Here is a 26,862-nt window from a genome sequence, read left to right as displayed (position 1 = left end):
CTATGTGTTTGGAGGAGGAAAAAAATTTTTGGATGGTGGTGTCAACCATAAATCAGAATAAAAGTAAAAATAAACGAGGGCAGCTCACCCTTCCGTATGATTTGGAAAAGTAGACGAGGCTGCGAGGCTCTGATTGCAGCAGACAGTCTTACTTCTCTACCCGGGAAAGAGTCTTTCTTCTCCGGCATCAGACGGATCCGCAGTCGCCCTTCGCCATGGTGAACCCACCAACTGAACATCTCGGTAAGGTTGAACTCTAGCATCCCTGCTGTAGCCACAGCAGCCTGCTCGGGAGGACTAATGGAGGAACCCGTGCAGCCCTCCAGGATCGCCTCCTCGCCCACTTCCAGCACCAACTGCTTGGCCCTGCGGAGCTTCCTCACAGAGCCACCCTTCAGGACCTTGGACAGCACTCGTCCTCCAGGTGGTAGCTGGGGCAGAGCAGCTGCCCCGGCTACACCTTGCCGCCTCAGCAGCAGCAGCAGCAGGGGCGAGCAGTCCAGCGCCAGAGAACTACGAGCCTCTGGTAGGCTGGCTCCCGGTGCCGATGGAAGCAACAGTAGCAGGTCCCGGGCATAGATACGAAATAGAGAGGGCACAATGAAGTCCACAGCCAGGCTCTTCCTCTGGAGCCGGGAGTAGCTAAGTGGCTCACGTTGCTGCTGGGGCTGCTGCAGTTGGGGCTGGGGCTGCTCCGTTGTTGGGGAACTGGGGGGGAAGCCAAAAGGGTCCAAGCTTAGAGACCGAGGGATTGAAACCAGCAACAGTAACAGGAAAGGTGGCATCGCCGCGGAAGGGAACATTCTGGGTGTTCTCATTCCGTCCCGGAGTGAGAGAAAGGCAAGAAAGGGGGGGAAAGGACAGCCAAATACTTGTCACTAGATTCTCTCTGGCTCTTTCCCCCTGCTTACCCTCCAAAACACACTGCAAGCACTAGGAGAGAGAGCTTAAAGCAGTCACTGAGATCCGTGGCGTTCTCTTTCCCCTGTAACTGAGAGCTTCAGTCACTCTTGGATGCTTTTGAAGCCCCTACCAAGGACGTGATCACAATCGGAGGGAGGGGGGAGAATGAGAGCCTTGGGGGTAAAAGGGGAGGGGGGTCGTTCGCACAGGAAGGAGCGCTGAAATCCGTCCTGGTGCTTTGAACTCGCCAGCTGGTACCCCTTCACCTCTCTCCTCCACAGAGCGCTCCTCTCACACAACAGGGCTCCTGTTCGAAATCCCTAGCAGCAAGCAGGAGAGAGAGAAAAGGGATTTAGGGGAGAGTAGGGAGAGACGCAGAAGCAATTTTCCCCCCTCCTTGATCCCCTGGAATTCTTTGCAACTTTCAGTCCAGAGAATGGCAGGTCTTAAGGGGGAGGTTCGCTCTATCCTGAGCACTTCCTATGTTCTCCTTAGCTTACCCGATCAGTCATGGAACTGCCTTCCGGACACAGGAGGTAAGACCAAGCCAGGGAATCGGAGGTGGCCCCTTTTTCCGTCAACCCGTTTTTATCCTCTGTCGCAGCACACAGCCCTCTGGACTGTCCCGGGAGCAGAACTTCCAGGCTACGGCTGGATGTTCCCGAGCGAGAGCTTCAGCTTACAGTGCGGAGCTAAGGCTCCTAAGTCCGTGCATCCTGCCTTCACCCAATAAGTTTTCCCCTTCTTCCTCGTTCTACATCTGTAGGGCTCCTCAGAGTTTCCAAGAACAAATGCAATGACCTGACAAATTCAACACTGAGCTGAAGGTATTCGGCGCCTGAGAGCCTGGAATGTTCCCCTTTGCCTTCCTCCCCTCCCGCCCCCCCAGCTTCTCTTACCCAACACCCAGACCAATCCCCCTGGATGGCTGTGGCCGTCCAGGAGGCGTCTCACTGCTCCGCGGCTCCGCGGGAAGCGGCGGTGCAGGAGGTGGCAGCTGCTCCCGCCTGCCGCTGCCGCCCCTGGGAGCCGCTGGATCGCATCTGCCTGTTCAGACAGCCACTTGCAGATGGCTGTGAGCCGGAGCTAGGAGAAAGGGGGCGGGAAAGAGCCAGAGGGGCGGGGGTCTGACAGGCTCCAACTGCCCGCCACAACCCAGGCACGCAACGGAACTCTAGCGTCACGCCTCAGCCCTGCTCCCCCCAGCCAATGAGGTGGCGAGGATAGATAATATGCAAAGCAGATCTAGGATTGGGCGGTAGCGAATACTTTCATTGAGAAAAGCCGCAGGCCCGCCCGGTACACCCCTGTACCCCCCGTCCGCCCTCCCCTACCCCCCCCCCCCCCGCATTCACATCCTCTTTCTCTGCTCTATTTCACTGATGTGTGAACAGTCAGATTCAATGTTTTAAGCAAATGAGAATACTCGAAGTGGAATGCACAATCAGGCACTCTCCCTAATTATGCATTGAGAGATTAAGTGGATCAGACTGAGAGAAAGCGAGTTCCTGAATAAAAACAGAGCAGAGGATGCAGGATTTGTCAATGATGAGCTTTCTGGCTTGAAAGCTCAAGACTAGGATAGACTCGTTCAACGTTTTAAAAGATCCTTCTGATCTTATTTCTGGGGACCCGGCGACGTAAGCAGATCTTGACGTGAGGGGAAAAAAAATGCAAAAAAGAATTAGATTTGTAGACAGATGATGCTCCTCTTTTGAACTATTTCTTTAGGTGTAAAAATAAGGGAAATGGACAAGATGATCTCTAAGGATTTTTAATTTGTAATATTATAAAGATCATAAGAGATTAATGATCCAGAAAAAAGTTATAACAGCTAAAATCTATCATAGTTCTGCTAGAAATGTCAAAAGTTAATTAACCTAATTTTCTAATTTGAGTGACTGGATTACAACGGAGCTCACTAGCCTGACTTCCCAAAAAAATATTTCTCCAAAATTTTCCCATACTGAAGTAATAAGATCTAGATATGTGTCTCTTCCACAGAACTCTCCCTAGAAAAGTGTTTCTCTATTTCCCTTTCCATCTGGATAATGGTAGTTTAACATTAAACTTAAAAATAAAGTATCTGAACACACACCAAAACTAAAAATAATTCCGAGGGCATAATAGCCTAGATAATCACTTAACTACATAAATCAAGACAGTATTGTCCTTCAGCACCGTAATCTAATCAGCCACTTAAAAAAAAAAAAAAAAAAAAAAAACAGCCAGTTCTAAACAACCTTAAAATAAGTGAGGTCATCTTTTTTCACTATTTGCCTCACATTGAATTTTATTCTAGAGTGGATCTTTTCAGGACTGTAAAATGCAAAGAAAGCCAATAGATAACTAAAATTTAAGTGAGTTAGGAACTGAATCTATCTGTCATGATTTTAATTTGTCTCTTGGGATAAGACAATTCAGAATTCTCTACTTCAATTAAATCTTATGCAAAATGAAACTTCTTACTACTCCTTTTTCCAATCCTGTCCCTTTAACCTTTCTTCTCCCAAATACAAAGTAGGGCAACATTAATTATTTTTTTTAATGAAGGAAGAAGCCAGGAATAGAGGGAAGAACATTCATTTATTCAAGCAAATCCCTTGGCCATCTTCAGGTCAACAGCTGGTTTTATGATAAAGGAAGGTTGAAGATATCCATAAGAGGAATTGGCTTGGAGTGCCCCTAATTGGCAGCTCACTTGATTAAATTAGTCATTCTCTCCAAGGAATTCAGAATGGCCATACTTTGTTAGTCTAATTTGGGAAGGGGAGAGGTTATAGAAGGATATACCTAAATATTGACTGGATTTTGGAAAGAGGAAACCTCTATTCTGGGGGGAAAGAGGTATTGTGATCTTCTTCTTCTTGTTGTTGTTATTTTAAACAGGAAAAAATAGATGATAGAGTTTACAGATGAGAAAATTGAGGTCCAGAGAGGCTAATTAACTTTCCCAGTGACAAGCAAGGATTAAAACCTAGATCCCCTGACTCCATGTCCATCTCTTGGCCAACCATGCCAATAAAGCTGAACAACCTTCTCTCCCCTACCAAAGTCATCTTTTATTTCCATAGAGCAAGTGGGAGATGGAAGAAAAACTCTGTCTTTGGAAATAAAGAGGATAGAATGTGTGCCTTCCATGCTCATGCATTCATTTATACTTATTCTTAAAGTGTATTTCCTTCTAGGTGTCAGCATTCTATCTGGGAGCACCTCCCTGAGGGTGAAGATGCTCAGAATCCAAACATATTAATGTTCTAGGGAAGGATCTCCTTGACTAACCATCATCCACAGTAAGTGACCACTAGGGGGCTGCAGAGACTTGATCCTTCACTTATCTTCTGTATGCCCTGCTCTTCTGTACTGTATTGTATTCTGTATAAAATTATTATATATCCGACCTTCCTCATATAAGTCAAAATATGTAGACCAGGGGTTCTTCACCCAGGGTCTGTGAACTCTTCATATACATACATACATATGAAGGTATAAAACTATTATATATATATATGTATATATATATATAACTTTTAAAATATTTTATCATACTTTATTTTATGCACTTAACATTCTGAGAGGGGATCCACAGGCTTCACCAGACTCCCAAAGGGGTCTATGACACAAAAAAAATTAAAAATCTCTGATCTAGACAATGTACTTGGCTCAAATTGTCACCTAATGTTTAATTAACCTTCTTGAACCGCACGTCCTATCCAGGCAAGAAAATATAATTATCTCTGCTCCCCAGAGACTAGATCAAAGGGCACTTATTTGCCTTTTAAGGGGACAATAAGAAAAGAGGAATTAGAGAGGGAAGGTCAGTTTTCTCATTCCTGAAGCCCTGTTCTTGACAACTGAGAAAATGGATGAAGAGAATGAAGATATTCTCAAAAACAAGTGGTAAAGAAAGACAAGAGAGCAGCATGTTAGGTATCCATCTCCAGGAATCTGGACTTAGCCTTTCAGAGGAAAACTGGCAGTACATGTGTAATGTTCATTTATCTGGAGTCCCTAATCACCCAAGGTTTTTGGTTTTATTAACTGTGAGAAAGGAGAGGAGAGGAGAAGAGAATGAACATAGGAGATAGAGTTCTACCCCTTCCCACTTTCAATTAACAAATTATTCTATGCCAGGTAACATGAAAAGGTAAAAATGTCTTTTTGATTTAGTCATAGAATCAATTGATCATTATCCAGGATAATTCTGAGGTCTTATGAAAAAGAATGCTTATCTATCTGTTTGAGAAATGAGGTCTTTATCAGAAATACGCTGTAAAAATTATTATTAATTTATTATTATTAGTTATGATCAGCAACTACATATTTCTCTCCCTTCTATTTCCCACTCCCCTCTCCCCCATTATCCCTATTCTTTCTCTCCTCTCAACCTGTTCATATTCAAAAGTGTTTTTGAGGGCAGCTAGGTGGCTCAGTGGATAGAAAGCCAGGCCTGGATTTGGGGAGTCCTGAGATCATATCTGGCCTCAGACACTTCCCAGGTATGTGACTCAGGGCAAATTATTTAACCCCATTTGCCTATCCCTTACCACTCTTCTGCCTTGGAACTAATATTTAGTATCAATTCTAAAATAAGGGTTTAAAAATGTTTTGTTTCTGAATACTACCTCCCCCAAGCTGCCCTCTTTTTTAAAAATCTCCTTCCTCTACTAATTTCCTGTAGGGGAAGATCGATTTCTATGCCTGAGTATTTATTCCATCTTTGATCTAATTCTGATCCAGTCAAGGTTTAAACACCTTCCTGTCACTTCCCCCATCCTCCCCTTCATCATAAAAGCCCTTTCATGCCTCTTTTATGTGAGATAATTTACTCCATTGTATCTTTCCCTCCCTACTTCTCTCAGTGTATTCTTCTCTCTCATTTCTTAAGTTTATATTTTTAGGAATCATCCTATCATATTCAATTTACATCCTTGCCCTCTATCTATGTATATTCCTACTAATTGCCCTAATAATGCTAAAGTTCTTAAGACTTAAAAGTGCCATCTTCCCATGTAGGAAAATATAAACAGTTATACTTTATTGAATCCCTTATGATTTCTCTTTCCTTTTTACCTTTTTATGCTTCTCTTGAATCTTGTATTTGAAAGTCAAATTTTCTATTCAGCTCTGTCTTTTCATAGAAAATGCTTGAAAGTCCTCTATTTCACTGGATATTCTTTTCCCCCTGAAAAAATTTTACTTAGTTTTTCTGTACAGGTGATTCTTGATTGTAATCCTAGCTCCTTTGTCCTCTATAATCATATTCCAAGCTCTCCAGTCTTTTAGTGTCAAAGTTGAAAAATTTTTCATTATCCTAACTGTTGACTCCATGATATTTAAATTATTTCTTTCTAATTGCTTATAATATTTTCTTCTTAATGTAGAAGCTCTGGAATTTGGCTATAATATCACTGGTAGTTTTCATCTTGGGATCTCTTTTAGAAGGCAATAAGTAAATTCTTTCAATTTCTATTTTCCCCTCTAGTTCTAGAATACCAGGGAAATTTTACTTCATAATTTCTTGAAATTCAATGTCTAGGCCCTTTGTTTAATCATGGATTTCAGATAGTCCAATATTTCTTAAAGTTCTTTTCCTTGATCTATTTTCCATGTCAGTTATTTTTTCCAATGAGAGATTTCACGTTTTTTTCTATTTTTTTCTTCTTTTTTTTATTGTTTCCTAATGTTTCATGGAGTCATTAGCTCCCCACTTTCCCAATTCTAATTTTTAAGTAATTATTTTGCTTATATATACTTAATAAACATCACCAACAAAAATTTTAACTAGCCAAATGCATAAAAATTATATGCAAAATCACAAATTCCACAATGCTTACAATTTGTTTAAAAATATATAAATTATATATGTATGTTAACATCCTACACTCTTGAATTTTCTTTGGACTTGTTTTACTCAGATACTTTTTTCCCTTGATTTATAGCTATTATTTTCATAGTGTAATCATGTATTATTCTTTTCTTTTCATATATTTCCCTTATTTTCTTTATATTTCTAATATTTATCATTTCTAAAATCATAATACAATCCATTTCATTCAAATGTCATAATCTATTCATCCATTTCTCCTTGCATTTGTGTTATTTCCAGTTATTTTGTCATAATAAATCTTCCATAAATATTTTCATATATCCTCAGCTTTTTATTCTCTCAATAATGTCCTTAGGCATAACCTCAGTAAAAAGATCTCTAGATTAATGTTTGAATAGCTTTATAGCACTTAAGATATATTTCCATCTTACTTTCTGAAAAAAAATTCCCAGATGCTCTAGCAATGTAATATTAGGTCTGTTTCTCCATATTTCTATCAACATTTAATTTAATCACTTTGGGCCATTTGGTTCTTAGTTAACATATATTACTAGGATCATACTTTGCTAGATTGGTCCTTAGTCGGCAGAGACAATCTGTTTTTAGGATCTTACTCTTTCCAGAACAAGTCTTTCCAACATGTGTTAAAGTGTTAAAGTAAGACTTTTAACAGAATAGTTATGTTCTCTAAGCCATTGTTGTTCCACCAGAAACTGTTTGAACTGTTATGCTCAGGCTTAGATCTACTACTAACCTCATGCAGTTGTGTGTGGGGCTTTCCAGATATCTATCTTATTTAATTTACCTCAGGTTTTATTATCTCCTTAACTTTTTTCTTATTTTTTGGCTAGATTTATCTAGTTTTGAAAGGGGAAAAATTAAAGCTCACCACTATTATTTTGTCATCTAATTCCATATGTATCTCATTCGGTTTTTCCTTTAAAAAACTGAGTGCTATAACATTTGGTGCATACAGGTCCAATATTAATAGTGCTTCATTATCCATAGTACACCCCCTCCCAACATACTCTGTTCATCCCTTTCAATTGTATCTATTTTAGCCCCAACTCTGTCAGAAGTCATGAATGCTAACCCTGCCTTCCTTGGATCACCTAAGGTATAATATATTCTATTCTAGCTTCTTACCTTCACTCTATGTTTGTTTCTCATTTTTCAGTGTGTTTCTTGTTGACAGCACATTGTCAGGTCCTGGTTTTTTTTATCCTTTCTGCTATCCATTTTCTTCCTATGTGTGAATTCATCCCATTAAACTCAATGTCATAGATATTAGTTGTACATTTCCATATATTCTGTCCACCCTTCCTTTCTTTCTGCCTTATCCCTTCTCAGATGTCCAATTTTCTCTGACCAATACCCCTCCTACTTACATCTCTTTCCCTCTGTTTTTTTATCCGTACTCACCCCTTCAAAATAACCAGACAATGACATCATTCCTAGGGGTCATAGAATACATTTTCCCATCTAAAAATCAAAAACTTTGACCTTTTTATTTTTTATAATTAGTCTTTCATTATCTTTGTATGTTTTTCATAGATTAAATTTTCGGCTGAATTCTGTGTTTTCTCCCCAGGAATAGTTGAAACTCCTTTAGTTTATTAAACATCCGTTTTTTTTTTTTATTTTATAATTTTGTTCATCTTTTCTGGATGTGTTATTCTAGGTTTTAAATTTCGTTCTTTTGATCTGTGAAATGTTGTGTTCCATGTCCTGCATTCTTTTGTAGCCACTAAGTTTTGTGTTATTTTGACTATAGCTCTACACTATTAACATTTTTTTGTGTGGCTTGTAGTATTTTCTCCTTAACTTGGTGGCAGCCACAGAACTCATCAATGACATTCCTGTAGATTTTCATCTTTGCATCTCTTTGAGGTGGTGATCAATGGATTCTCTCAATTTCTATTTTACCCTCTGTTTCTAAAATTTCTGGGCAGTTTTCCTTGATATTTTCTTGGATTCTGGTATCTCATCATAATTTTCCAGAAGTCCAATTTTCTATATTGTCTCCTTAATCTATTTTCCATGTCAGTTCTTTTTGAGATAAGATATTTCATATTCTTTTTTATTATTTCATTCTTTTTGTTTCCTTTATTATTTATTGTTATCTTAGGAAATTGTTAGCTTCTCCATGCTCAATTCTAATTCTTAGTATATTACTTTCTTCCATAGGTTTTTGCTTCTTTTTCCATTTGGATGATTTTTCATAATTTTCTTGATTGTCTTGCATTGCTCTTTTTTTTTTAACCCTTGTACTTCAGTGTATTGTCTCATAGGTGGAAGATTGGTAAGGGTGGGCAATGGGGGTCAAGTGACTTGCCCAGGGTCACACAGCTGGGAAGTGGCTGAGGCCGGGTTTGAACCTAGGACCTCCTGTCTCTAGGCCTGACTCTCACTCCACTGAACTACCCAGCTGCCCCGATTGCTCTTTTTTTAACTAATTTTTCCTGCACCTCTCTCATTTGGTTTTGAGCTCTTTTTAAAAACTCTTCCAAAGCCACTTTTTGAGTTAGTGGCCATTTATAATATTTCTTTGCTGTTTTTAAAGTAAATGGTTTTACTTTACTGTCCTCTAAATTTCACCTGAGATCTACTGTGTCCCCACGATAGCTATCTGTAGTTGGATTCTTTCTCTTTTGCTTGTGCATTTTTATTTATTTTTAATTTTAGTGGCCAGACCAATAGACTTAATTATTGGCTTTTCTTCCCTTCTAGAGACCTAGGATTCCTATTGTGTCGATGTATATTATTTCAGGTTTCAAGTTGTTTTTTTATGTGTTTTTCCCTGGTTCCTATTTAGTAATTGCAGTTTTTATAGATCAGATTTGGATGTATTCCCAGTCCCCCACTCAAGCCCCAGGCTGTTATTGATCTCAGGTGCTCTAACCACTGCAACTGCAAGTAGCCAGTCTGCCTCCCTCTGGGGCAACAATAGGACTCCACTATCCTGAGAGTGATCACAACTGATAGGGCCCTACTTCATCAGCAAAAACACTCATCAGCAAACACACTCACTGGTCAGCACTCCTTCCTCACTCTTTCTCTCCTACCACTACATCCCTAGACAAAGCAAGTGTCCAGTTTGTGTTGTTCAGTCCTCCAAAGTCCCTCATTTATTAAAAATGGGGCTTTAGTTCCTTTAGTTACTTAAAGTCTGGCACCAGTGGACTCTGTGTCCATTCCCTCAGTCCCTAGCCATGGACCATCCAGGGTCTCCAGAAATAAGGCCATAGCAGACATAACTGTCCTCAGAGCCCTTTGTCTGAAGATTTAGATTGCAGTGGTATCCTTCAGGATACATACTCCCCAGACTCAACAAACAGGTTCTCCTGTACTGTTTTGTAGATTCCTTCTGTTTGTTCCCCATTGTCCTTGGCTTTTCATTATTGTTGATTTTATGAAGTTATTTTTTATTATTCATGGAAGGTTTTAGAAGGGCAAAAAAGCTTTGCAACCTACTCTGTAATCCTCCCACAATGTCTGAAAATATTTGGAATTATTTTCTTTAGTGAGTTATTGTATCTCCTTCTCCATTTGGCCAATTCTGCTTTATAGGATTTCTTCTCTTCAGTGGATTTTTGTGCCTCTTTTATTATTTGGTCTATGGTTTTTTAAGATATTATTTTCTTCAGTATGTTTCTGTGCCTCCTTTACTAATCTATTGACCTCTTTTTCATGATTTTGTTGTACCACTCTTATTTATTTTCCTAATTTTTTCTCTAATTCACTTATTTGATTTTTAACATCCTTTTGGAGCTCTTCCAGGAATTCTTTTTGGGTATAAGAGCAATTCACATTTTTCAGTGAGGATTTGGGCATAACAGTTTTGACTTCTATTGGCTTCTGAGTTTGTTTTTTTATCTTCCCTGTCCATAGTAATTTTATATGGTCAGGTTCTTTTTTGTTGTTGTTGCTCATTTTTCCAGTCTACCTCTTGACTTTTTTATATTAAAGCTGGGTTCTGCTCCTAGGAGAGAGGGGGCATTGTCCCAACCTTCAAGTTTTTTATGAAGCTATCTTCCTATCCAGTGCTGGGGTTTCATAAGTTTTCAGTTCTTCCAAAGTGGTATGACCTAAGATAAGGTGTATTTACTACTCTCCTGGTCTGTTTTCTAATATATGAGTGACACAAGTGGTCTTTTCCATCCTGGAACTGTGACCTGGGTCTCAGATAACATGTAACCATGAGCTTTAGTTTGCTAGTGATCCTCTTTGTCCTAGGACCATGACTTAGGATGGCAACCAGGATCTATGTATGGGCAATGCAGTAGAGTCCTGCATCCAGTGGCCACCAAAGGGAACCCTGTATTATCCTTCTCACCCACTGTCCAGGTCCCTTGCTATCTGTGGACTGAGAGCTCTGGAGGCCACTGCTACTGATTCAGTTGGCCCCAAAACCTACACTGGCTTTCCATAGAGTTGTCTGCACTGAATTGTGGTCCTCTTTCACCCTGGTGAGGCAGACTTTTCCTGCAGATTTTCTGTGTTTTCTTATGCTAGAAATTTGTTTCACCCTATATTTTTATGAATTTTACCACCCTGGAACTTATTTTGAGGCATTATTTTAAAGTTATTTGAAAGCGAATTTGAGAAAGTTCAGTGGAGTCCTTGCCATTTCTGTACCATCTTGGCTCTACCCATAAATTTGTTTTGTATTTTTTTTAAATGAGGGAGAAGTTAAATGATATGTTTAAGGTCCTACAGGCAGTAAATGACAGAAACACTGGATGCAAATCCATGTTCTGCAGTACCAAAACTCATGTTATTTTTATTCATTACATTTTTTGCACAACCTTGCTGCAGATCAGGAAGTTACTGACAAGAAGACCCCTTAAAGCAAATCTCTTCTTTGGGAAACACAGATCCTTACAACAACAACAATCATTATTGTTCTTATTATAACTATTATTATTTTGACAAATTATTACTGTTGTTATTATCATAACTAATATCTCTATGATGCTTGCCATGTGCCAGGCCTTGTGCTTAGTGCTTTAAAAATATTATTTCAACATTTATTTATTCAGCAAAATTTTATTCCAGCATCCCTTTCTGAGAAGCTTTATACTGAAAGTGGAAAAGTGTCAAGATAGCCAAATATGTTTTGAATTCCTTAAAGAGGTATTTTTGTAGCTAGTAAAAATGTAGATCTCATGGTTCAGTGGGGATATGATTGAGGATGTAGAGTCTAAACAATCACCCTAGTGCAAACATTAAAAATATGGAAATAGGTCTTGATCGATGACATATGTAAAACCCAGTGGAATTGCTCATTGGCCACAGGAGGGGGTTGGGAGAAAGGAAGGGAAAAACATGAATTGTGTAATCATGGACAAATATTCTAAATTATTTAATTGAATAAATAAACAAAAAAATGTAGATCTCAGCACCTAGTCAAAAGGAAACTACTATACAACAGATCCACCAAGATGAGAGGGCAAATTCAATCTTAATTTCTAAAGAATGCTTAGCAATAAAATATTGTTTAGTCCTTCACAAGGAAAAAGTTCAACAAATATATTTATGTATGTATCCTTGGTTCCAATTTTATTATTCATCAATATTTATACAGCAAGGCTGTAATTGTTGCACCCAAAAAAAGCACCATAATTTTTGGTTGGAGTCAGTGGCATTAAGCTTGGCCTCTGTTAAGATAAGGTGGGGATTATCCTATGTTAGTGAAACAGATATCCTGGGACACTAGCAATAGGGCCTAGAAAGAATTCACTTCAGCTACCATCTGGTGTTTTCCTATTTTGATTAATTATTCTTGTTTGCTAGGTGCTAAGTTTGTTGTTTCTGAACTTCTGAAGGCTACAAATACTGTCAATGCTCTCTAAAATTCGGTAACCTGGGGCAAAGCTCCAGTCACACTACTCTAGCCAGCCAGCCCTAGTGAGATGTGACATGGCTGCCTTTGGCACATATGTTTTCATTCAGTTCCCCCAAGGAATTTTTCATGGACCAATATAGGACATATCTACGGGTCAAGAAGCATGAAGATGTTCTTTTTTTTTTTAATTTTCTTCTTGTACATGTGGGGTGAGCTAGTGGTGCAGTAAAATGAACACTTTATTTGGAATCAATAAAATTTTACTTAAATTCCATCTCTGCTACTCAATACCTATGGGGCCTTGGCCAAATCACTTAAATAAATCTAAGACTTTTTTTTAAGATTTTTCTTTTTCTGTAAAATGGAGGGATTCGATTAGATGACCTCTAAAGTCTCTTCCACATTAAAAAATGGGTCTATCTTTTCTTCTCTGCTTCTCTTCTGTACCTCAGGACCTGTGACATCATGATTATATGAGAAGATAAACAAGGGGCCAGCCCAGACTGTGGCCCTCTTTTAGAACCAATTCTTATTTACCTAATACTGCATACACTTATCATGCATGCAACCAAGGAATTTGTGAGATCCCTTATGTTACACTTATGCATAGCTTCACAGAATGGAACCCTTTAAAAAATTCAAGAAGAGGATAAACAAACCAAAGTATATCTCAGAATCCTGTATTTGTGATTTGTTATTAGTCAGTTGCTTTTCAATTGTGTTTGACTCTTCCTGACCCCATTTGGGGTTTTCTTGGCAGAGATCCTAGAGTGGTTTGTTCTTCAGCTCATTTGGCAGATAAGAAAACTAAGGCAAGCTGGGTTAAGTGACTTACACAGGGTCACATAGTTATTAAGTGCCTGAGGCCAAATTTAAACTCAGGAAAATGAGTCTTCCTGACTCCAGGCCTGGTACTCTATCCACTCTAACTAGCTACTCCACTAAATGGTACCTGAGCATTTCTACCTTTATTTGGAATCTCTTTACTAGGGATATGATCTTAGAGTTTTAGAATACACAGGACAGAAACTCACAGCTGACTTAATAGGCATATATTTGATTTATAATTCTCACCCCATCTCCAACATGTGGGACTTTTTTTATAGCTATAGAGTTTTTATGAACCTACCAGAAAGGCTATTGTGCTTCCAAATTCACTGCTACAGAGAGGTAGACATTTGTAGGGATGCAGAGGTAAGAGCAGTATTCTTGGGAGTACTCAGGAGAAGAAGATCTAAACCAGAGATTTATATTTCCCAGCTGTGTAAAGAAGACAAATCAATCAGTGTCTAGGTTTTCTCATCTATAAAATTAGTATAATATTTGAATGAACAAACTACCTCACAGGGTGATTGTGAACCAAGTACCTGGCAACCTTTTCATTTTTTAAAGATCTTGGTCATATGGTGAGAATGAGGAATAACGAGTGGATAAATCTATATATTCCACCTGTATCTTCAGGATGTCTAGAGAACAAAAGGAAGGCCTTTGTGGTGAATTATGGGAGGATATGGACAAGAGCTGTAAAGGACAGTTAGATATGGATGCTTTGTGATCTGATCAGCATTATTGGGATGAACGCTCACATTGTTAAATAAATGTAAACCTGCTAAGGTTTTCTGGCCTTGGACAGGGTTTCCCTCAACCCTACAGGTCAGTCCCACAGATAGCCCTGGGCCGTTGGCAAACCACTACCTACTTGAGCCCTGTGTTCAGTGCCATCACTGCCTTTTAAATGATAATTAATTGTAATGATAAAATGTCAGAGCCAAAAGGTTCCTTAGATGATGTAGTGGGGTGAGCCATAGTTTACATAGGCATACAAGGTATATTGCTTCTCCAAGTGTTCAGGCAACCCCAGTCTGGACTGGAATCAGAGAAGACTGATATGGAGAAGAAATTATAAGCACAAGTCGCCAGTTTGGCATGCTAGAAAGAACAGTGGGCTTAGAGTCCTGGCTCCAATTATTTATCATTTGTGGGAATGTAAACAACTCACTTCACCTCTCAGGCTCTTTTCTCGTTTATAAAAGAAGGGCAGAAATGCTTGTACTTCCTCTCTCACAGTGTTAGTTGTTCTTAGGAGAGTGCTCTGCAAACCTCAAAGGGCTTTCTCCAGCTGAGTTATTTCAGTGGCTCTGGGAACATATGGACCAGAAATAGGGGAGATACAAGTGGCTGCACAGAAGTATCCGGCATGGAAAATCTGAAGTCTTATAATCTGCATAATGCTAAATACTCTTAACTCAGTGTTTCATGTATCTGATTTCATTAGTGTGGGGACTCCCACCACCAATTTGGATTGTAAAGAAATTATGCCTTAGTCAAGGAGATTTGCTTAGCACCAAAATTCATCGTGCATTGGCCAAGCCAGTGAGGACTGTCTCTAAATTTATCTGGGCTGTTCTTTGTGTAGTTCATCACCAGACCTTTACCTAAAGTTCTTTACCTTGTAGGAGCTTTGACAGTAGGGCCTGCCAATCAATAAACATTTATTAATTACCTACTACTGTTATAGGAAAAGTTAAGTTTGCAGATGGTCAGCAGAGTGCAGGATTCTGGAATCCTGGGGAAGCTGAGCTGCTGTAGGAGAGACAGTTGGGCCTTAGGGCTGTGGCTTTTCTCTCTGGGGTTGATCTAAGGAGACTGACTATTTCCTGTGGCTTTCTTTCTGCTTCATCTTCCCATTCTACCTGCTGCTCCGTTATCCTGTTTCCCTGTTGGCTGTTTGACATCTGCTGAGTCCCTGTGCTGATCCTGTGACAACTGATAGCTGATCATGAGACCCAGCCTAGGTCCATTTGGATCTTGGTCCATCTTTGGGCCCTGTCAGACTTACACACAGACCCTTTCCTTAATATCATCAAAGCGGGGTTGAGTGTTAGCTTAGCTGAGTATAGGAATTTGGGGTTGGATAGAGAGGATAGGAGAAGAGTAGGAAAATCATTCAGAAGAAATCTCTGTGAAGAGATATTTAGATCTGGGGAAGTGTAGGTAGTTAACATTAGAGTAAGTTTACCCAAATCCCTTCTAACCTTTCCCTTGATAATTAAACCAACTGTTATTTCATATTCTACTGGTCTGTGTGTGTCATCTCAGTGTCTACCTCTACCTGCACTGGGCTTGGGTGGCCTTCCCAAAAATAGTTTAATCTTCTGTTACTGGCCATAATAAAATATCTAACACATCTCCTAAAACCCACCAATATTTCATTCCATGCCAAACACTGTTAGTTTCATCTGGATTTGACTTACCATGGAAGACCAAGACAAAAATGAAACAGTCTCTAGATGGCACGGATGTATATGTGTGTTATGGAAATATATGTGTATAAATATACATGTAAATATATCCACATATACACTAGATGTATATATATATAAATGTTTAAATAAAATATATTTACATATCACTATGTATTTATACATTTATGTATATGTGTGTGTACATATATACATACATACACACGATATACACAGTAAATATGAGTTAAAGGGAAGGAAGACAGCAACTGAAGGGAAGGAGATTAGAGAAGGTTTCATGTAAAAGGTGGTTCTGGAACTAAATTTTGAAGGATACAAAGTACTCTTTTAGGTAGAAGGTAAGAAGTGAAATTTTTTTTTCTAGGCATGGAGGACAGTCTAGGCAGAGGACCAGGGGCAAACCATGGAATGCCATATCTGAGGAGCAGCAAGAAGGTTAGGTTGACTGTACTGAGGAGTCCCTGAAGAGACATAATATATAAGATTGAGAAGGTAGGTTGGAGCCACGGTGTGAAGGGCTGTAAATGCCAAACAGGAGAGTCTGTATTTGGTTGTAGCCACTTGAGGTTACTGAGTATGAGAATGATGTGATCAAACTTGTAGAGATTGTATAGCTTTTGAGATCCCAGAGTCACAACAGCATGCTGAGGCATTAAGAAATGTTAGAAGAAGATCTAGTCTGTGTATACTATAATCTAAATGCCTGGAATAATCTCTCTGTATATCATGTGTATATAATGTGTGGTTAAAAAGGTCTTGGTCATATGGTGAGAAATGAAGGATAAATAGTCCACATACTCCACCAGGGTTTTCAGAATGTCCAGAAAATGAGAGGAAGGAAATTGTGGACAGATATGAGCAAGAGATGTAAAGGATAGTTAGACATGGATGGATTGTGATGTGATTGGCATTGTTGGAATGAATGTTCACGTCAGTCTTCTCACAGATTCAGTTTTATATATCTATATCTATATCTTTATCTATATCTATATATATATAGGTATATATATAGATATATATCCCTTGTAAACTAGCAAGTCTGAAATTTCAATTCCTCAAGATAACCTTTCTCCTGGTGGATCATGGTTTATCACTTGTGCTGGGAGTGAAGCTATAGGAAATAGCCTCAAGCTTTCCAAGGACAGGGGTAAAGATAAGGAGTCTGACCCATTATCATAGTCAATATAGGCTCTTTTCCATATATAACATCCTTTTCTCTGTGTATACATTCACCCTATATACATCGACCAAGCAGAGGGGCTTAAACATTAGAGAACGTGGCCATTTGATCTATCCAAAATCACAAAATATCTAATGGTACACAAAAAAGAAAAGGTACCTTCCCCAAAACCCAGGAGATGCAGCCAGCTTCTGGAAACTATAAACAATTTCACATCTACTGAGGAGAAAAACAGCAACAGAGATAAAAGCAAACGCTGTTCCTCACAAGTTTTACACAATAATCCTGATGTTTGCTGAAGTATGATACATTAAGAAGAAGACAGTGAGCTATTACTGTAACTAACAATTGTTGTTCTTATCCCTTACTGCCATCCGCATGTTTTCCCTGCCTTTATTAAATACTCACTTTGGTTGGGAAGATGAAAGAAAAAACTTTTCCAGCAATTTGGTTAGCAATACATCTGTCTCAAAAGACCTTACATGGCCCCAGACCATTGTACTATAAGCTTTCTGTTTTTTTCTCTATGACTGGGAGCAGGAAAGAACTAATACACCCTCCTGGGAATGTGTCACAGCTCTGGGGAGAAGGAATGGATATGTAAGACTTATAGGTTGTTGATGTGCTAGATAAGATCAGCCATTGGCTTGTCCATTTCCAAGCTAGAGATCATATCACAATTGATCTAATCTAGTTGTCTTTAGGAAGAGCTGATCAAACAGATTAGACCAGTCATTCACAATAAAATCTATTAGTTTGGATTAAATTGATATGATGGCCAAAAACTTTTGAATTTATCCCTTCTGATAGGTGTTTTGTGTCCCCTTTACATGATATTTCATTCCCCACCTTTATGCCTTGGCACAAGTGTTCCCCCATGTCTGGAATGCACTCACAATTCCGCTCTGCCTCAGACTCCTCAGCTTCCTTTAAAGCAAAGCTGAAGAGTACTTGGCTGATGTTTATTAAGCCTGAATACCTCTTGAAACGACTTCGTATGTATTTTTTATTTATTTACTTGGGTACATGCTGCACCCTTCCCTTCTTATCCTCTCAAAATTAAGGTTTGAGGACAGGGATTATTCAATTATACGTGGTACTTAATATTTGTTGAATTGAACTAGATTCAGAGCTCTGCATTAAATACGCAACATGTAAAAGCAGTATTTTCTTTATTTAGTGATAAAGGATTGCCTCCTTAGCACCTTCTTTAAAAGAGAATTTGGATCAAAAAATGATATAAACACCAATTATGTTAATTTCATTGAGAAAAATTTTAACCCGTATAAATCAAAAGCTATAACAAGAAGACCAAAAGATCATAAAAAGCATCTCAGTCAGAAAATATTTGGTTTGCTTGCCCAAAGAGGGATATATGGCAACCAAAGGAAAACACTGAGAATATAAATCCACTTAAAAAAATCTTATTTTGTGAGCCAGGCCCAGAGATCTTGGGTTCAAATTTGACCTCAGGGACATCCTAGATGTGTGACCCTGGGCAAGTCACTTAACTCCCATTGCCCAGCCCTTACTGCTCTTCTGCCTTGGAACCAATACACAGTACTGGTTCTGAGATAAAGAGTTTTAAAAAATCTTATGCAGAGTAGCTAGAGTACCAGTCCTGGAGTTAGGAGCACTTGGGTTCAAATCTGACCTCAGATATTTCCTAGCTGTGTGACCCTGGGTAAGTCACTTAACCTCAATTGCCTCGTTCTTATTGCTCTTCTGCCTTAAAATCAACATTCATATTAGTTTAAAAAAGTCTTAAGCATAATGATAGTAGATTAAGATCAGTATTGCCTCATAAAACATAAAGAAGTATTTGAAGATAAAAACTAGTTTAAAGAAAGTTCAAACTATATAGAAAAAGAGACCAAAGTCATCCTGAGCACAATTAAGGAGGAAAATGGAAGGAGGAAAATAAATTTAAAGAACAGAAAAGATCTGAAAATATTTTTCTCATGAGGTTCTTTTCACCAGTAAGACCAATGACTCCACAATATTTGAATACTTAGTTCCAGATTGCTTATAAGGGAAGTAAAAATTACACCAAAGAGAACAAAGATGAAAAGAGTATTAGATTGTTACACGGGTACATAAAGGAAATCTGAGTTTGAGATGATAAAATCCTGAAGTATTGAGAGATAAACCTATACTTCATCAGAAGGGAAAGATAAAATTGTGGAAAAAATAATTTGAACTTATTAATAAAAAAGGTAACAGTGAATATCATCAATTATCAGCATGTCTTTTTTCATTTGGATACAGTTTGGATAAGAATAATCTACAAGTATGGAGGATATCCTCAATGTTTATATTAATGAAGAATAATCAGATCTTTACAAGCAGTTTTCCACAATGTACTGTGCTGAAACATACACATTTACCATCACTGAATAATGCTAAGAAGGCAAAATATTTATTCTTTGTTGACTATAAAGATATTTTTTATTTAGGAGGTCAGAAGATGGACATGTGATTTAATATCCCTATGTCTCAGTTTTCTCACCTGTAAAATGAGGCAGTTGGACTAGTTGGCTTCTGATATCCCTTCTTCCTCTAAATCTATGGTTCCATGATTTTATGGTCATTAATATCACAGAGATATATGTTCATTGGCATTTTGTCATGGAGACCAAATTGAAGAGTCCAAATGGAAGAGGGAAAACCTACAGAGGGATGTCTTTCAAAATACCACCAGAATGCAGACTCTATACCACTGGTTACCAAACTTTTTTGGCCTACCGCCCCCTTTCCAGAAAAAAATATTACTTAGCCCCCTGGAACATTTTTTTTAATTTTAATAGCAATTAATAGGAAAGATAAATGCACCTGTGGTCATCACCGCCCTCCTGGATCGCTGAAGCACCCACCAGGGGGCGGTAGTGCCCACTTTGGGAATCACTGCTCTAAACAATCACTCTAGTGCAAATATCAATAATATGGAAATAGGTCTTGATCAATATCACATGTAAAACCCAGTAAAATTGTGTGTTGGCTATGGGAGGGGGGAGAGAGGAGGGGAGGAAAAGAATATGAATCGTGTAACCATGGAAAATTTTTCATAATTAATCAATAAAACAAATAAATAATTAAATGATCAAGTAAATAATTAAATTAATGAATAAAATAAAAACATGCCTCCAGGAGTATAAGGGTAATGTGGAGATGGCAGATGGTGGGAGTAAATCAGGATCTGGATTTGGAAAAAGATGACTAGAGATGGGACAAAAGATTTATTCATTAAGGACAGTGTAGAGTTCAACTAGTTAACCAAAGGATCAAGATTGTGAAGGGAGAAGAGTGAATACGGTTGATAGCCTGGGAAAGCAGAAATGAGTAGAGTGAAAAGAGATTGGGGTGCGTCGGGGCAGAGCAAGAAGTTGATGAGCGGCACATTTTACCAGCTGCCCCAACAGCTGTTCTACTGGAAAGATCCCCTTGAGACTTAAGTTAGAATCTTGGCTCTGATACTAGCTCTGTCACTTTGGAATATCCCTTTCATCTCTATGAGCCTCTCATTTCTCATTTGAAAAATGGGGATACCTATAGTACCTCCGTCAGTATTACTGTGAGAATGTGTAAATCAGATGAGAGTAATCTCTGTGCAAACCTAAAATCCCTATGTAAATGTCAGCTATTAAACATGTATTAAGCTAGCAGTACTAGCCTATAAAGCTAAAACTCAAAAGAGTATCTACTGGTAGGAATGTTTGGCACTGTGACAGAGTAGTGAAGGAAATTTTTAAAGGGTTCAGGAACATATCTGTGCATCCCTCTTATCCCATGCCCAACTTTAGGGCAGGAATTCTTAGTCTAATGGAGAGAGTTCCGTGCCAATGGCCCTATGAGCCAAGGATAATATTTTGATAGCTACAACAAGGCTTTAAGGGCTTAGGATAAAGGAGAAGTAATTTTGGATAGAAATGGAACTAAAGAGAGGTTATAGGATGAAAAGAGAGAAGAAGGACCCTGAAGGTAGGCAGAAGAAATCCATAATCACAAATTCAATAGCTCTAATTTTTTTTTTGAAAAGTTTCCTCATGTCCAATTCTCCTCTTTGCAATTTTGAGCCTCTTGGTTCTAGTTCTGCCCTCTGGAACCAAATAGAAAAAAACTAATCTTTCATTTATCAGCCTTTCAAAAATCTTAAAGGTAATTATCATCCCTTTTCTTCCACATTGGTGCCCTAATTCTTTTCTTTTCCACGCAAAATCTCCCAAAATATTTCCACCGATACTCAAGTGCCATAGCATATAGATCATTGGACCTGGATACACAGAGATCTTGATTCAAATTCAGCCATAGACACTTTCTAGCTGTATGATATTGACAAATTGTTTTAACCTCTGCCTGCCTCAATATCCAACTCTGTATAATGAAAATAATAATAACACCTACTTCCAAGGGTTATTGTGAGGAGCAAATGAGATAATATTGATAAAAGTACTGTTATTATTAATTATGTGGCAAGGAATCAGGACCTTTCACTATTATGACTGTCCTGAGAGTAGTCTCCAATTTATCAAAATCTTTCCTAAATTTATGGTGCCCAGAATTAACACAACATTCTTGATATAATCTGTCCTGGTTAGGGTACAATGGTTCTCTCACTTCCTTATTCCTTGAAGCATAGAAATCTTTTAATGCCTTAGCAGATCATATTAGTCTTCTTGGCTGCCATAGCATATTGACGACATATTTTGCTTGTAGTCCATTAAAACCCAGGACTTTTTTCCAGATAAAAAATCAAAACCTTATCTATCAATACCTCTCCTAATTTATGTCTATAAAGTTGGTTTTTGGAACCCAGAGTTAAGATTTATGGAAACGCCACTAAATTTCATCTTATTCAATTTTGTGCAGTGTTATAACCTGTCTCGAGTATTTTTGGAATCTCATTCTTGTCATCATTATTAGCTTTTGTATCATCTGCAAATTTGATGAGCATTTCATCTCTACCTTCATCCAAGACCTGATAAGAATATTAAATAGCACAGGACCAAGCACAAATCCCTGGGGTACTCTACTGGAGATCTTCCACCATGCTGACATGGAATCATTAATGCCTATTCATTAGATCTGTCCACTTAACAAACTTTGAACCCCTCTAACTCTATTCTTGTCTAGTCTACATTTCTCCCTCCTTTCTGCAAAAGCAGCTTGGCAGGCTTTATCTGGTGCTTTACTAAAATCTGGGTAAACTATATTTGCAACATCCCCCTAATCTACCAGTTTAGTAACCCTATCAGAAAGGAAATAAAATTATTCAGGCATGACTTAGCCTTTATGAAGTCATGCTAGCTCTCTGTGAGCATAGCTCCCTATTGTAATTGTTCACTAGCCATTGATTTAATAATACATTCTAGAATTTTGCCAGAAATTTAACTCAAGCTCATTGGTCCATGGTTCAGAGGTCACGTTTTCTTCTCTTTCTTGAAATCGAGACATTTACCCTTCTCTAGCCCTGCAGCATTTCCCCCATTCTCCTCACTGTTTTAAAGATCACTGACAGTCATATCCCCCAATTCTTTCAGTACTCTATGAATTAGTTCAATTGGGAATGGTGACTTGAACTTATTAAAAGTACTTCAAAAGGTCTCTTAAACCACCTTACTTACCTTGAGTATCATCTCCCATTTAGCTATTTTTGTTCTGTCCTTTTCAGTCCAAATACCATTCCTTTTAGCAAAGAAGAGAAGGAAGCTCTCTCTGTCTTCTCCCCTTTATTGTGCCTCATTGTCTCATCTGCCTGAGCTGCTAGAGTCCTATTTTATCTCTGAGAATCCTGTTATTCCCACCGCAGTCTTAAAAGTTGGAGTTTTCTTTTTTTGTTTCCCTTAGCTCTCTTCTATAGTCTCAACTTGTTCTGAACCTTAGTAATTAAATTAAGCCAAATCAATGTGTATTAATTAAGTGTCAGCTAAGTGCCAGGCACTGTGCTGAGCCATTGAAGATGTGGAGAAAGGCAAAAACAGTTCCTGCCCTCAGGGATGTTTATGATCTAAGGAGGGAGGCACCATCCAAATACCTGTGTACCAACAAAATCAACACTTCTTCTGATCAATTTTCTGTCACTTTGTTTCCATCTTTTATACGTTTTTGTTTGTTTTTAAACCCTCACATCGATCCATTTTGTGTTGAATAATCTACACCTTTCTAGAGCCCTATTCCAGGTACTGGTTTCATTCCATCAATTCTCTGTAATAGCTATAAGGTCAAGCCTGTCTCCTTGCCTTAATATCTCGAGTTCACTTTGTTAGTTAGCCTGCTTTGTGCTGTTATAGGTTTTCACTTGGTGAGGCTGATGCCAGCTAAGTAGATAATATTTCCTCTGCCTTATCTGGGTAGCCTGGCTCCCATCAAGGCAGGCTAGAGGGGGACCAGCCCTATACTCCGGGCTTCATGTGCAGAGGAAGACGTAATTCCTAACTGGAAGAGAAAATGCTCAGCACAATACTGCTTACCTGCCTTATGGGACTTATTTGAACTGGTCCCAGAGACTTTTGGGGAAGAGCATGAGGACAGAGAAACAGCCCACTAGTACGAGAAGCCACTTCTTCAACATGTCTCTGATTTCTAAGTTGTCTCTCTAGATCCTGCTTAGGCTGTACCACTTGGAGTGAGACCAAATCTTCTTTCTTGATTGGATTTGAGTCTTTATCACATTCTTAGAGAGAGACCTTGTGTGTGCAGGGACTGGCAAACCACAACCAAAGACCAATTCAGCCTGCAACCTGTTTTGGTACAACCACACGGAGTGGTTTTTAAGTTTTAAAAAATATAATAAAACTTTATTTAAAAATACGAAAATCAGGAGCATCTGGATAGCTTAGTGGATTGAGAGCCAAGTCCAGAGATGGGAGGTCCTGGGTTCAAATCTGATCTCAGACACTTCCTAGATATGTGATCCTGGGCAAGTCACTTAACCCCCATTGGCCCAGTGATGGGCAACCTTTTGAACTTGGTGTGTCAAAATTTGCCAAAAAAATGAGCATAACTCAGGTGGTGTGTCACTTCGAGAAAAAAACCATAATTTCGTGATATTTATAGTTTAAATAACAAAAATGTACAATTGTAATATATAACTGTATTTGATAAACCAAAATAGATAAATGAATATCTGTAGAATTGTCATCTATAGTGCACAGAGTGTCTACACTACACTACAGCAAATGTTTCATCCTTGGCAGGCGGCCCCATATTTCTCTGTATGAGGCTGTGTGTCATCAAAAATGGCTACGTGTGTCAGTGCTGACACATGTGTCATAGGTTTGCCATCACCGGCCTAACCCTTACCACTCTTCTGCCTTGTAACCGATACATAGTATTGATCCTAAGGCAGAAGGACAGGGTTTAAAAAAATACAGAAATCACTTAGCTCTCTAGCAATACAAAAACAGGCTGCTAGACAGGATTTAGACTTGTAGGGGTTGTTTCCTAACCCCATTGCTTTAGAATATATTCTAATCTGTAGAAATTCTCCAATTTATGTTTGTTTTCTTCGATGGGATAAAATGGGTTTATTTCCTATAAGCTATTCGCAATGGTCTTTTGTGTAATAAGCCTTGCTAGGAAGGAGCCAAGTTGGCAAGTTTAAGCTAACCCTTAAAAGCAACCCAGGAAAGGGGCTTTTCTCCTGAGCTTAGACTAGAGTCCATAGACTAGAGATATCCAAGATGGGGTGGAGGGAGTGAGGTTGGACATAGACTTCATCGTTGCCCAGCACACCCCTTGTAGACTAGAGAAAAGGCATGCTCAGTCTTGCGATGCTCCTCAGATTTGCCTGCCTCTTCTGGGATGTTCCTAGAGCCTAACTGCCCCTTCTGTGGTCCTCTCGTCCTAGCCCAGCTGGCATGCAGAAGATCTGGGTACTGCCTTGTGTAAGATTTAAAATGAACGTTCAATACTTCACTTATTAATTTTATAAGGTTTATTATCTGACAAAATAGAACCACATAATTAAGTTTTTCTACCTGAGCAAAAATCCCCACTCCACCAAAGCCTGGACAGGAAGGAAAGAGAGGGAACTCCACCCAATTTATATCCAATTTATATCCTGTCTCCAACAGCACGTAACAGCAGGAAGTGAGTAGGGGGCTGGGAATCATAATTTTGCTAGGGATTATAGTTTTTTAGGGTAACAGATTGAGATTACACACTTTGCCTCTCCTCCTCTCTTCCTCCCTACATTTAGACCACACATGTGGGCATATCATGCCTAGCTTATGTCTGCATCATTCAATGACAAAAGAGCATGCACAGGAAGAATTAAATAGTCTCAGGGAGGGCTAACACAAAGGAGTGTGGACAGAGACAGGAAAAAAAGAGTCCTAAATTCCAGAAGAATAATTAAAAGGATGCCGGTGCATCTTCCTCTATCCATCTATTTACTGGAACTTCTGCTCTCTCCCTGGGCCGTCTCTAGCTCATGATCAGGAAGATTTCTATTTCATTTTGTTTGGGACTCTCCCCACCCAGTACCCACTGGCAACATCAGCAGACAGGGTCTGGAAGGGTGTTGAAAAGTCCTTGACAGAACTGAATGGTGGTTTCACTTGGAAATAAGTGTTTGAAAAAGAGCAGTCCCTTTTATCTCCTCCTACCTTACAGTCAAGAGGCAGACATATATAGCCCAATGCAAGGTTGTATCTGATCTCGGGAAGATTTGAGTTCAAATTCTGCCTAAACCACTATCTAGCTAGATGACCCTGGGTAAGTCACTTAACCTCTCTCTACCTCATTTTCCTTATCTGTAAAAATGTAAATTTTTGTCTTAATGTAAAAATTTGTAAAATTTCCTCAAATGTAAAAATGAGGATGATAATGAACCTTATTTCACAGGGTTGTTGTGAGATCAAATAGGGCAACTAAATACAGCAGTAAATGGAATGCCAGGTCTAGAGTCAGGAAGAGTTACCTTCCTGAATTCAAAACAGACTTCAGACACTTACTAACTATGTGAGCTTTGCCAAGTCACTTGACCTGTTTGCCTCAGTTTCCTCATCTGTAAAATGAGCTGGAGAAAGTAATGGCAAACCATTCCAGTATATTTGCCTATATAGCATTTGAATTTAACAAAAAGGGAAACCGAAGCATATCTCTGATCAAGATAATGGCACAGGCATTTTGTTGTTCAGTCGTTTCAAGTTGTGTCCAACTCTTCATGGTCCCATGTGGAGATTTTCTTAGAAAAGATACTGAAGTGGTTTGTCATTTCCTTCTCCAGCTCATTTTATAGATCAGGAAACTGAGGCAAACAGGGTTAAGTAGTTTGCCCAATGTGACATAGCTAGGAAGTGTGTGAGGCCAAATTTGTATTTAGGAAGATGAATCTTCCTGACTAGACTTAGTACTCCATCCATTGCTCCACCTAGCTGCCCTTAGCTGGCGCATGGTACCTCCCAATAAATGGGTCCATCACTTGCTTCCATTGATTCCAACGACCTTGAGCAAAGGGATAATTCCCTTTTTATAGGGATGTGGATTATAGAACAAAGAACAGAACAGGGTAGATAGCATCATGGGATTGAGAGCCATAGGACTGGTTACAGAGCTGAGGCACAGTAGACACCACGATTGGTTCAAACTTTGGTAATGGGGGCTAGTAATGACCCCCTTCTCTCATGAGACCAATAAATGCTCATTGTCTGAGTGTAGGTACAAGAACTAGATAGCAGCAAACCAGACATCCTTGAAGGATAACAAGGTGGTGTAAATATATTATCCCTTGCTTTCTCACACATTCCCGAAGGCCAATTAAATTCCTTGAGGCAAAAAGAGCTGGATTTTTAAACTTAACCCATTACAGGCCAGCTGAACTCTGAACCAAGTTCAG

Source organism: Gracilinanus agilis, chromosome 2, assembly GCF_016433145.1.
Source record: "Gracilinanus agilis isolate LMUSP501 chromosome 2, AgileGrace, whole genome shotgun sequence".
Classification (NCBI taxonomy): domain Eukaryota; kingdom Metazoa; phylum Chordata; class Mammalia; order Didelphimorphia; family Didelphidae; genus Gracilinanus; species Gracilinanus agilis.
Note: the sequence above shows the minus strand (reverse complement) of the source record.